The following is a 12757-nucleotide window of genomic DNA, read 5'->3' on the forward strand; positions in this document are numbered from 1 at the left end:
GGGGGGGGGGGGGGGGGGGGGGGGGGGGAGGGGGAGGGGGGGGGAGGTGAGGAGAGGAGAGGAGAGGGGAGGGGAGGAGAGGAGAGGAAAAGAGCATCCATTAAACACTTACTATGTACCAAGCACTGTTCTTTGTCCTGGGGCTGCAAAGAGAAAAATTTAGACCATTTATACTCTTAAGCAGATCACATTCTAATTGGGAGGAGCAATACATAAAAACGTTCAGGTACAGGATACACAAAAAGGGAGTCCTAAGGGTGCAGCAAGAGGGTGGATAGCAAGGCCTAAGGGTACTTAGGTTATATAAAGAAGTCATGTGACAGTACCAGAGAACTATAGGGCATACAATCAGGGCACCTGGAGGACTTTAAGAAGCAGTGGAGGACACATAGTAAGACCTAGTCATCTTCCATCTCACTGAAAAGAACAGATTTCTTGACTCGTTTCATCCAAGTCATGGGAGCAAACAGAAATCCTTACATACAAGGAGGTGGTACAGTAAGGAAACCTCCTTACTGAACTCATGGTAGTCATGCTTACTACATTCCAGGCACTGTGCTAAACATGGGTAATGTAAAAAGAGATGAAGAAAAAGCCCCTGCCTTGAAGAAACTTACAATCTAAAAGTACAAGATGGATGAGACATAGTTTTGAAGCATTTTGTTTGAAAAAGATCTGGGGAACACAGTAGATTGCAAGCCTAACATACCAAATATAATGGGGCAGTCAAAAAAGTTAAAATGATACTGGATTGCAAGCAAGTTGGCACAATGCGTAGAACTCTGAACTTAGATTCAGGAAGACCTGAGTTCAAATCCTGCCTCAGACGCTCACTCACCTGTGTGATCGTAAGTAAATCCTTTAACCTCATGGCTATGAATGGGTGCTGCAGTTTGGGAAGGGCATTGGGAAGTAGATTATTCACAAAAGGGCAACCAGAACGATAAAGAAGCTCAAGATGATGCCACCTGACAATCAGCTAAAGTTACTGGGATGTGAAGGGGGAGAAGACTTACAGGAAGTTGGAGAGCTACTTTCAAGTCCTTCATGGGCTACTGTATGGAAGAGAGATTAGCTTTGATCATCATAACCCCAGAGGGTGATAGGTAGAAGCTACAGAGAGGGTAGCTGATTTCCAAAAAATATTTTCTAATACTCAGAGTGACCCCAAAGCACCTTCCCTGAATGGTAGTGGGCTAACTGTTCACAGAAGTATTCAAGCAAAAGCTGGATTGCCACTTGTCAGGGAATTTGTAGTAAACAGCCTCTTTACTGGGATGGCCAATAGGTCCCTTTCAATTGGGAAATCCAGAAATTCTACTCTGAGGGACCAAGAAAAAGTCTAGTTCATCTTCCTATAACCATAACAATAATAAACATTGATATCTTAATAATAAATAAATTACTAGCTACTAATAACCATAAAAGCATTTATATAGTCCTGTAAGGTTACAAAACATTTTACTCCTGTTATATAATTTTATCTTAAAAACAACCTTGTGAGGTAGATGATAAGGAAACATATGAGGAAAGTGTGGTTGAGAGAAGCTGAACGACTTGCCCAGAGTCACATAACTAGTGTCTGAGGCAGGATTCAAATTCAGGTCACCTGACTCCAAGCCAGACAATCTATCCACTACTTCATTGAACAGGCCTTCAAATACTTGAAGGCAACTTTAATGACTGCCCTCTCCCAAGTCTTCTCTTTACCACTCTAGCTTTATACAGTCCCTTCAACTTTTCCTCACATGGCATGATATCAAGACCCTTCATCATCTTGGTTGTTGCTTCTAAACACTCGCCTGAGGAGAAATAGATGTAAGTAGGACTTTTTTATTCTTTCATTTTTTAAAACATTCTAAGTTTCTTTATTTTTATGAGAAATCATACAAAACATATTTCTATATTAGTCACATTGCAAAAGAAAATACACACATATAAGAAAAATAAAGTGGAAAAATTATGCTTCAATCTACATTTAGAGTTCTTCAGTTCTTTCTCTGGAGGTTGATACCATTTTTTACTATTGGTCCTTTGGAACTGTCTTGGATCATTGTCTTGATCAGAATAGCTAAATCTTAAAATTTTAGGGGGAGGAGCCAAGATGGTGGAGTAGAAACAGGACTTCTGCACAGCTTCCGCTTCCACTTCCTCTAATACATGCAAAAAATGACTCTAATCACTCTTTAGAGCTACAGAACCCACAAAGTAACAAGAGAGAAAATAACCTCCCATTGAAGACAGCCCAGCAGGATGGCAGGAAGGGACCATTGCAGCACTCTGGAAGCCGAACCCAGCTTCTCGTGAGCTCGAAGTTTTAGCCTCAGGGCACCCCAACTAGCTGCAGCTAGAGGGACATCGTGAGAGTGGATCATCAGCAGCTGTGGTGGTTTCCAGAATTATCAACCCATAAATGTCAAAGACAAACTGAAAGGACAGTAGACTTTGGGAACAGGGGGTCCGGGAGTGTGGTCCAGCCTCTGCTCCCAGAGGGAGAAGAAGCTGAGGCACGGTGGCTGCCACCACGTGGCTGCTTCAGAACTCCTGGCCTGCAGATTGTAGGGGGACCAAGTGACCAGTCTGAGAGGTAATTTCTCTTGCTTTAACCTGCTTGGATCTGGATCCCTGTCCTGGGTGGAGGTCCTGGGGTATGGGAACTGTGCTAGAGCCAGTGGAGGTTTCTGAGAGGGCACAGAACAAATAGCTCCAGCAACTAAGAAAAGCCCGGCAGTTTGGGACAAAGCTCTCCTCTCTGAAAGCAGAGTTCTACTGTGGCAAAAAGCTCAAGAGTCAAGTGGTTGAGTGGCAACATGAGCCAGCAGAGAAAGTGGGGAAAGCACAGTGATCTGACTTTAGATTCCTTTTTTGGGGACAAAAAGGATCAAGGCACGGAACAGGAAGAAGACAATGAAGTAAGAACTCCTGCACCAAAAGCTTCTGAGAAAAATATGAACTGGTTACAAACCACAGAGGAACTTAAGGATTCTGAAAACCATATAAAAGAAGTGGAGGAAAAATTGGGAAGAGAAATGAGAATAATGCAAGAAAGTCAAGAAAAGAGAGTCAGCAACATGACTGAAGAAAATAACACCTTAAAAATAGACTAACTCAAATGGCAAAAGAGGCCCAAAAAGCCAATGAAGACAAGAATGCCTTAAAAAAAACAAATTTCCCAGATGGAAAAAGAATTTCAAAAGCTTACTGAAGAGAGTAAGTCCTTCAGAATTGGATTGGAGAAAATAGAATCTAGTGACTTTATAAGAAATCAAGATATTATTAAACAGATCCAAACAAATGAAAAAAATGAAGGCAATGTGAAATATTTCGTTGGGAAAACCACTGACCTGGAAAATAGATGCAGGAGAGATCATTTAAAAATTATTGGACTATCTGAAAGCCATGATCAAAAAAAGAACCTAGAAATCATCCTTCAAGGAATTCTCAAGGAAAATTGCCCTGATGTTTTCGGACCAGAGGGCAAAATCGAGGTTGAAAGAATCCACTGATCATTTCCTGAAAAATATCTCAAAAAGAAAAATCCTAGGAATATTATAGCCAAGTTCCTGAGTTCCCAGATCAAGGAGAAACTATTATAAGCAGCCAGGAAGCAACAATTTGAATACTGTGGAAACACAATAAAGATAACACAGGATCTGGAAGCTTCTACACTGAGGGATTGAAGGGCTTATAATATGATATTCCGCAGGTCAAAGGAGCTGGGATTAAAACCAAGAATCACTTACCCAGCAAAATTGAGTATTATGTTTCAGGGGAAAATATGGTCATTCGGAATAGAGGACTTTCAAGAATTCATGATGAAAAAACCAGAGTTGAATAGAAAATTTGACACTCAGATACAAGAAGCAAGAGAAGAATGAGAAGGTAAACAGGGAAAAGAAATAATAAGGAACTCATCAAAGTTGAACTATTTACATTCCTACATGGAAAATCAATAATTGTAACTTATGAAACCTTTCTCAGTATGAGAATAGTTGGAGGGAATATAAATTTTATATATATTATATATACACATGTATATGTATGTATGTATACATACATATATATGTCTATATAGGAGGGTATATGGGCATATGAATACATATGTGAGTGTGTGTGTATATATATGTACGTATATACATAGAGGGCACAGGATCAATTGAATAGGAAGGGATGATACTTAAACGATGAAATTGAGAGGTGAGAGAGGAATATAATGAGAGAAGATGGAGAGAGACAGAATGGGGTAAATTATCTCATATGGAAGAGGCAAGGGAAAACTATTATAATGTAGGAGAAGAACAGGAAGGCAAAAAGGAATGAGTAAACCTTACTCTCATTGAATTTGGCTTAGGGATGGAATGACATATGCACTAAATAGGGCATTCACTTTACAGGAGAGTATTGGGGAAGGGGATGAGAGGGGGGATGATGGAGGCAGGTTGGGAGGCCAGGGAAGCTGGAAGCACCTACTTTTGAAAAGGGACAAGGTCAAAGTAGAGAATAGAACAAGTGGGGGGCAGGATAGGATGGAGGGAAATATAGTCAGTCTTTCACAATATATCCACTATGGAAATGTTTTGCATAGCTACACATGTACAAACTATATTGAATTGCTTATCTTCCCAGTAAGGGTGGGTGAGGAACAAGGAAGGGAAAGAATATGGAAATTCAAAGTTTTGAAATAAAATGTTTTATATATATATATATGCAGCTGAGAAATAAGGTATACAGGCACTAGGGCATAGAGATCCATCTTGCCCTACTGGTAAGTCAGAGGGGTCAAGGAGGAGGATATAGAGAGAGTAGATTGGGGGAGGGGGTTTTCTGTGACATCACTGTTTTGGGGTGGTAGGTAGGGGAAAGATGGGGAGAAAATTTTAACTCAAAATCTTGTGGAAATGAGTGATGTAAACTGAAAATAAACATAAAATTTAATTTAAAAAAGAACAGCTAAATCTTTCACAGGTAATCATTCTTACAATATTGCTATTAATGTGTACATTGTTCTCCTGGTTCTGCTCAATTCACTTTGCATCAGTTAAGATAAAATTTCCCAGGTTTTTCTGAAACCAACTCACAACCATGTCTTATAACACAATAGTATTCCATCATAATCATACACCATAACTTATTCAATCATTCCCTAATTGATGGGCATCTTCTAAATTTCCAGTTATTCACTACCACAAAAAGAGATGCTATAAATATTTTTGCACAAATACATACTTTTTTTCTTTTCCTTTGATCTCTTTGAAACATAGACCTAGCAGTGGGTTTTCTGGGGCAAAGGGTATGTTCAGTTTTATAATCTTTTATAGCCTTTTTCCCCTTTCCTTTCCCTTGAAGACTTCTTGACAAGAGGTTACTTTTCAGCAATCCCACAGAAACTTTCAGTAACTGATCATACAGGATGCATTTTTCCAAGTAGTAATTATTTTATAACAAGAAAGTAGCTTTGACACATTGAACAGGACTTCTTAAACCACACATTCTACCAGAAAATTCTTGTTTTTCTCATCCAGGGTGCCACTGCTGTTTGTATTTGCCTAAAACCACTCACTATCACCACTTTAAACTTTTGATTAAGTGTTATCCGCTAGAGATGACAATTTTATTTCATCCTGACAAAGGAAATATTTGGATGGGAGTTAAAAAGCTTCCTCAGCAGGTGTGTTCAGCAGGCCTCTCTTAGGGCTTGTTATCTGGACTTGCATCAAAGCCTTACTCTCACTGTGATGCACAATCATTGTTTTCAAGCCCTTGGCCTGGGCCCAAGATGACAGCAGAGAAGAAGGAGAGGGGTGAGAGGCTTACCCTTAGTGAGACACAGCCATCAGACAGGAAGAGAGGGAACATTCCGAGGGCCTCAAAGGTGTGGTGGTGGGCTGATGGATGGCTGAAGCCACAACCTGTCAGATGGGGTGCCCCCTACAGCTCTCAAAGGACACAAGTAGAGTTTTAGACAGAGTATCTGTACACCTCCCATCAAAAAGGACTATTACTCACTAGCATAACCAATCATCCCAGTGTCCTTGAGTCAAGGGCAAAAAAAAGTGATTCAGCAAAACGTTCGAGTAACTCACACATCTAAACTGTTGAGTGTGAATGTGAGTGTGTGTGTGTGTATGCATGTGTGTGTTTACTACTAAAAATTGTATCTTGGAGTCAAGAAACCCATCTAGATATAGAGGATTCACTTCCTGATGAATTTCAGAATGTTGCCTGGAGAGAAAGGTAGTGTGGGTATCATGTGAAGACCATTGAGCTTAGAACATGGATTTGAGATCTAGTTGTCCTTTGGGTGACCTTGGAAAAGTGACATGGCCTCTCTAACTCTCAGATTCTCCATCCATACAATGGGGGTAATGATGACTGGCATACCTGCTTCCTGGGGATTTTGTAAAGATTTAACTAAATCACGATTGTGGAAGCATTTTGAAACCAATAAAAACAAACCCATTCTACAAATGTCAGATATTAATGTCATGCTGGGTAATTTTGTTACTATTGATTAAAATCATTTTGATTTTTTTACTTTCATTGCATCTCCAGAGAACATCCCAGTGCCTGTAACATAACACAAATGCTTGTCAGCCTGTCTTCCAACACAGTGCCTGGCACAGAATAGGAGTTTAATAAATCCTTGTTGATTTGAATTTAATTGTCTCACCAGCTCTTAAGAGGAGTTGGAATGTAGAAGGCAATTAATAAGTGCTTTTCACACTGAATTGCATCCTCAGGTTTCAGCATAATCCCTGGAACATACTAATGCTATATAAATGTTAGCTATTGCTAGCATTATTATTATTGTTATTGTTATAGCTGCTATCACATGAAAGCCTGTTAAATTATAAAAATAGAAAAGAATAAATATGCCTCCAATCTTGTCCATCTAAGTATTAGAACTAAGAGGGTTATTTATCTACTGGACACAACAATTGAAAGGAAAGTAGAGTGAGGCATCCCAAATCTGATGAAGATAGAGGCCAATATTGACTTCAATCAAGAAATAACCATTTATCAGATAGAATGAACAATGGGAAAGAGGAAACAAAACCAAGCAAGAAAAAGAAAAAGGGCAGGTAGTTTGCTTCAATCTGGATTCAAACTCAGTTCTTTCTCTGGATGTAGACATCTCTCTCCATCATGAGTATTTTGGGGTTGACTTATAACCCTACATTGCTGAGAAGAGTCCAATCAAAGTTGGTCATCACACATACATTGTGTCTGTAATTGTGTACAAATTTCTCCTGGTTCTACTCATCTCTGTCAGCATCAGTTTGTATAAGCCTCTCCAGGTAAATATGAAGTCCATCTGCTCCTCATTTCTTATAGCACAATAGTATTCCATTACATGCATATATCACGACTTCTTCAGCCATTCCCCAATTGATGGGCACCCCCTTAATTTCCAATTCTTTGCCACTACAAAAAGAGCTGCCACAAATATTTTTGTACATATGGGTTTCCTCCCACTTCTATGATCTCTTTGGGATACAACCCTAGAAGTTGCATTGCTGGGTCAAAGGGTATGAAATTATTTATGGCCCTTTGGGCATAATTCCAGATTGTTCTCCATAATGGTTGGATCAGTTCACAACTCCACCAGCAATGCATTAGTGTTTCAATTTGTCCACATCCTCTCCAGCATTTGTCATTTTCCTGTTTTGTCATCTTAGCTAATCTGACTGGGGAGATGTGGTATCTCAGAGTTGTTTTGATTTGCATTTCTCTAATCAATAGTGATTTAGAGCATTTTTTATATTCTTATAGACATCTTTAATTTCATCCTCTGAAAACTGCCTGTTCATATCCTTTGACCATTTATCAACTGGGGAATGACATATTCTTATAGATTTGACTCAATTCTCTGTATATTTTAGAAATGAGTCCTTTATGTAAAAATTATTTCCCAATTTTCCACTTTCCTCCTAATCTTGGTTACATTGGCTTTGTTTGTACAGAATCTTTGCAATTTAATGTAATAAAAAATTATCCATTTTTCATTTTATAATGCTCTCTAATTCTTGTTTGGTCATAAAGTCTTCTCCTCTCCACAAATCTGACAGGGAAACTGATACAGTCCTTCTTTATAACCTGACTAATGTCTAATGTGAAAGTATTTGCAGATGCTATAATTGATTGTATGCCGCCATGGTTGGGGAGGGGGGGGAAGAGAACATTTGAAGCTTAAGGAATTGTGGAACTGAATCTTGTAAACTAAAAGTAAGCAAATAAATTAATAAAGACCAAAAAATTGAAAAAAAACTAATAAAAATTAAAAAAAGAAATAACCATTTATCAAGTACATACTATGAGCCAGGCATCATGCTAACTACTGCAGGTCCACAGAATAGCAAATAGATACAGCCATTCCCTGGCCCCAGGAAACTTATATTCTAATGTGGGAGACAATATGTAGGCAAATATGTACATACAAGAAATATAGAAGATCCACTTAGAAGGAAAGGCTTTCCAAGCTAGTCATACTGGGAAAGAAAGGCATTCTGAAAAGGGTAACATTTGAAATCGAGCCTCCCTTCCTGCCTTTCTCCCTCCCTCCATCATCTCAATAGCTAAGTAAGGATTGGGCTATATGTTTGTAATTAGGCCTATATTGTTAGATTTAACCAATGACTTGGTTTGTTTTGCTTCATGTTACAGGAAAGGGGTTTTTGTTTTGTTTTGTTTGTTTTGTTGAGGGAGGGAGTCATTGGGAATTATGAGATCATTGACTTAGAGTTAGAAGGGACCTTGGAAGTCATCTTGTCCACTTTTCTTCATTTGCTTTATGAGGGAATTGAGGTCTTGAGAATTTAATTGACTTCACCAAGGTTATGCCAGTAGTTAATGACAGGTAGGACTGAAATCCAGCACTTAAATAGTTCTAATTCCTTGTTCTTTCCACTGTTCTTCACTGACTCTTGGTCCATCTTTTTAAAAAATGTTTTTATTTAAAGTTTGGAGTACAAAATTCTATACCCCTCCCCACCCTGATGGTAAGCTATAAAAGTTATACATGTGCAATTATGCAAAAAATTTTCATATTAGTCATTTTGTATAAGAACACTCAAATAAAAGAAAAAAAATGAAAGAAAGTTAAAAATAGCATGCGTCAGTTTGTATTCAATAATTATCAGTTCTTTCTCTGGAGGCAGAAGTATGCTTCATCATTAGTCCCTTGGGATTGTCTTGGATCATTGAATTGCTGAGAATAGCTAAGTCATTCACAATTCTTCACCAGACAATATTGCTGTTACTATAAACAATGCTCTCCAATTTGTTCACTTCACTGTGCATCAGTTCATGGAAGTCTGTCCAGGTTTTTCTGAAATAACCCTGCTTGTCATTTCTTATAACACAATAATATTTCATTAAAATCATATAATAGATTACAGCTTGTTTAGCCATTCCCCAATTGATAGGCATCCCTTTGATTTCTAATTCTTAGTCACCACAAAAAAAAACTGCTATAAATGTTTTTGCACAAAAGGTCCTTTATCCATGGTTTTTTTGATGTTGTAGGGATGTAGACCTAGCAGTGGTATTGCTGACACAGTTTTATAGCCCTTTGGGCATAGTTACAAATTGCTCCAGAATGGCTGGATCAGTTCACAACTCCGCCAACAGTGCAATAGTGTCCCAGTTTTCCCGCATCCCCTCCAATATCCAACATTTTCCTTTATTATCATATTAGCCACTCTGATAGGTGTGAGGTGATACCTCAGAACTGTTTTAATATGTATTTCTTTAATCAATAGTGATTTGGCCCATTTTTTTCCATATAACTATGGATAGCTTTGATTTCTTCTTCTGAAAATTACCTATTCAGATCCTATGACCAGTTATCAATTGGGTAATGAATTGCAACTTTTTTTTATTAATTTGACTCAAGTATCTATATATTTGAGAAATGAGGTCTTTATCAGAGATACTTGCTGCAAAATTTTTCCCCAGTTTTCTCCTTTCCTTATAACTTTTTTTAAAGCAATCAGGGTTAAGTAACTTGCTCAAGGTTACATGGCCAGGTATTTCTGGGTGTGCTGCTGAGTATCTGAGCCCAGATTTGATCCCCAGGTCATCCCGACACTGGAGCTGGTGCTCTTACTGGCTGAGCCACCTGGCCACCCCTTTCCTTATAATTTTTATCATATTGGTTTCCTTTATGCAAAAGCTTTTTAAATTTTATATAATCAAAAGTATCTACTTTATATTTTGTAATGCTGTCTATATCTTCTCTGGTCCTAAATTCTTCCTTTATCTCTAAATCTGACAGATGAACTACTCCATGCTATCTTAATTTGCTTGTAGTATCACCTTTTATGTGTAAATAATGTATGCCCATTTTGACCTTATCTTGGTATACAGTGTGAGATATTAATCTATATCTAGTTTTTGTCTTACTGTTATCCTATTTTCCCAGCAGTTTTTGTCAAATAATGAGTTTTTGTTCTAAAATCTTGGATCTTTGGGTTTATCATATACTAGATTACTGTGGTCATTTACTATGATGCAATTTGTACCTCACCTATTCCACTGATCCACCACTCTATTTCTTAGCCAGTGCCAGACGGTTTTGATAATTACCACTTTTAAGCACAAATAAAATATTTAAATTTTTGATTACTTATTTTCCAAGGTTATCCAGAGTCAACCACACCAAAATTCAACCCGTTTCTTTGACTTCCCATTTGCTTAGTATCATGCTCACTGATGTTTTCCCAACTTCAGTAAGAATTGGTTCCTGGAGGATAAGATGTGTTTAGAAGTGACTTATGATTAAATTAAATTAGGGAGCCAAACCCTGAATGTAAGTAGAGGTAGATTAATAGGTGTCACTGCAAGAAAAAGCTGAAACTATAGCCTTAAAAGTGTTGCATATATTTTGAACTGACGGAAAAAAAGAGAAAAATTCCCACAGCTTTGAAAATAAAAGAAATGAGACCTCCATTAACATTTCAGACAGCTAACTCAACATAAGTTCATACATTTCTCTTGCATCATTCTGGAAATAATATTTTTCTCTGTTAACAGACTGCACCCAGCTTGTCAGTGTTCCTGCAACCAAACCTATTAGGCTGTCTCCATTCCTGCATCTCTTTTGTGTGCTGTGTTCAAAAAGAGAACAGGAAAGATTGCTGCCCATCAAGGGAGGTGGGAGGAGGAGGACAGAGACAGAAGGGCAGAGGGAAGAAGAATGTCTCTGGAGGGAAGGGTTACCTTTTGTCCTCACTGAGAGCAGAAAAGTGAAGTTGACTGTCAGTAGGTAGGATGGAAAACCTGACCACAAGTGAAATAATTGGCACTATGCAAGAGACTTTCAGAATAGGAGGAAGCTAAAACAAAGAGATTTGGGTTTTTTTAAGTATTATTAAAGGAAGATAATATATACATATATAATGTGTATATACGTATGTGATGATATAAAAACATATGCATACAACACACATGCATGCCCACACCCATGCATGCATACACATATATAAATAGACACATACATGTGCAATGCACGTACACAAAATATACATATTCACATGTACACATGTGCGTGTAAATAGTGGTGTGCATGTGTATGTTCAGTACACACGTATGTATTGCGTGTATGTGCACGTGTGTATATAAACATATACACCAAGATGCATGTATGCATACATACACATGTACTCAATGGTATTATTTGTTTCCTCTCAAACCATTTCTTGACACATTTTGTTACTGGAATAGTAGCAATTTTTCTCTTCAAAAACACAAAAGACTGAATGGAAGGATGGGATGAAAGAATGGAAATGAAGGAGGAAAAAGAAACAAAAGGGGGAAAGAGAAAGTAGGAGGGAAAGCAAAAGAGATAGGGAAGGGAAGAAAGGAGAAGAAAGCAAGAAGAAAGGAAGGAAGAAAGGGCAAGGGGTAGAATCAGAGAGTGAGAGAGACCAAGACCTTGTATATGTATACAGTATTCTTGCTGCTTTCATATATATATGAACTTCTCCAGATCAGAAATTGAATCCTCAAGGAATATACTGTGGATGGCTAGATAGTGTTAATAAGAAGAAAAACATGGTTAAACAATGAATATCTTGAGGATAGGGACTGTGCTGGTCTTCATGTTACGTCTTCATGTTACCTGGAACACAGTAAGCACTTAAAATGTTCTACAGGGTTTCAAATAGTAGGTGCCTAATAACTGTTAAATTGAAGCAAACTAAATACAGTCACAATTATTGGCATATAAATAATACCAGGGCACATAACTTGGAGTTATAATACCCAGGTTCAAACTTTGGCTCTGATATTCACTTATCTTGCTAATGTGGGACAATCATTTGACATCTTTGAACCTCAGTTTCCTCATCTGTAAAATAAGGATGATAATAGCACTTACTTTCTGGGGCTGTTTTGAGGATCAAAGGAGATAATAATTGTAAAAGGGCTTAGCACAGTGCCTGGCACACAGTAGGTGCTAAATAAATATTAGGGATGATGATGACAATGTCAGACAATTTACATTGCAATGTAATTCAGAAAATTACATTGCAATGTAAGTGTTGTACAAATGTGAATATGAATTCAACAATGAATGGACAAGTATTTATAAAGTACTTAATAGATTATACTGTGGATATTGTGCTAGACAAAGGTGAGACAGTCTCTGTCCTCAGGAACCTTATATTCTAATAAATAAAACACATCACATGTGGATAAGTAAAAACAACTCAAATACAGAATAACTGGGGGAGTACCGATGCCTGGAGAGATAAGG

At 37.9% G+C, this 12757-nt stretch overlaps 1 protein-coding gene and 1 pseudogene across 1 annotated transcript in view; both read right to left on the bottom strand.

Moving 5' to 3' along the window:
• LOC138158147 (transmembrane protein 132D-like) overlaps positions 1-12757 on the bottom strand; it is a 983977-nt gene that overhangs the window by 794061 nt on the left and 177159 nt on the right. The window lies entirely within an intron of this gene.
• LOC138160796 (large ribosomal subunit protein uL14m pseudogene) overlaps positions 2403-12757 on the bottom strand; it is a 30553-nt pseudogene continuing 20198 nt past the window's right edge.

This window comes from Petaurus breviceps, unplaced genomic scaffold (assembly GCF_028583685.1).
Source record: "Petaurus breviceps papuanus isolate PSGF00001 unplaced genomic scaffold, PetGlider_PUasm1.0 101, whole genome shotgun sequence".
Lineage (NCBI taxonomy): Eukaryota > Metazoa > Chordata > Mammalia > Diprotodontia > Petauridae > Petaurus > Petaurus breviceps.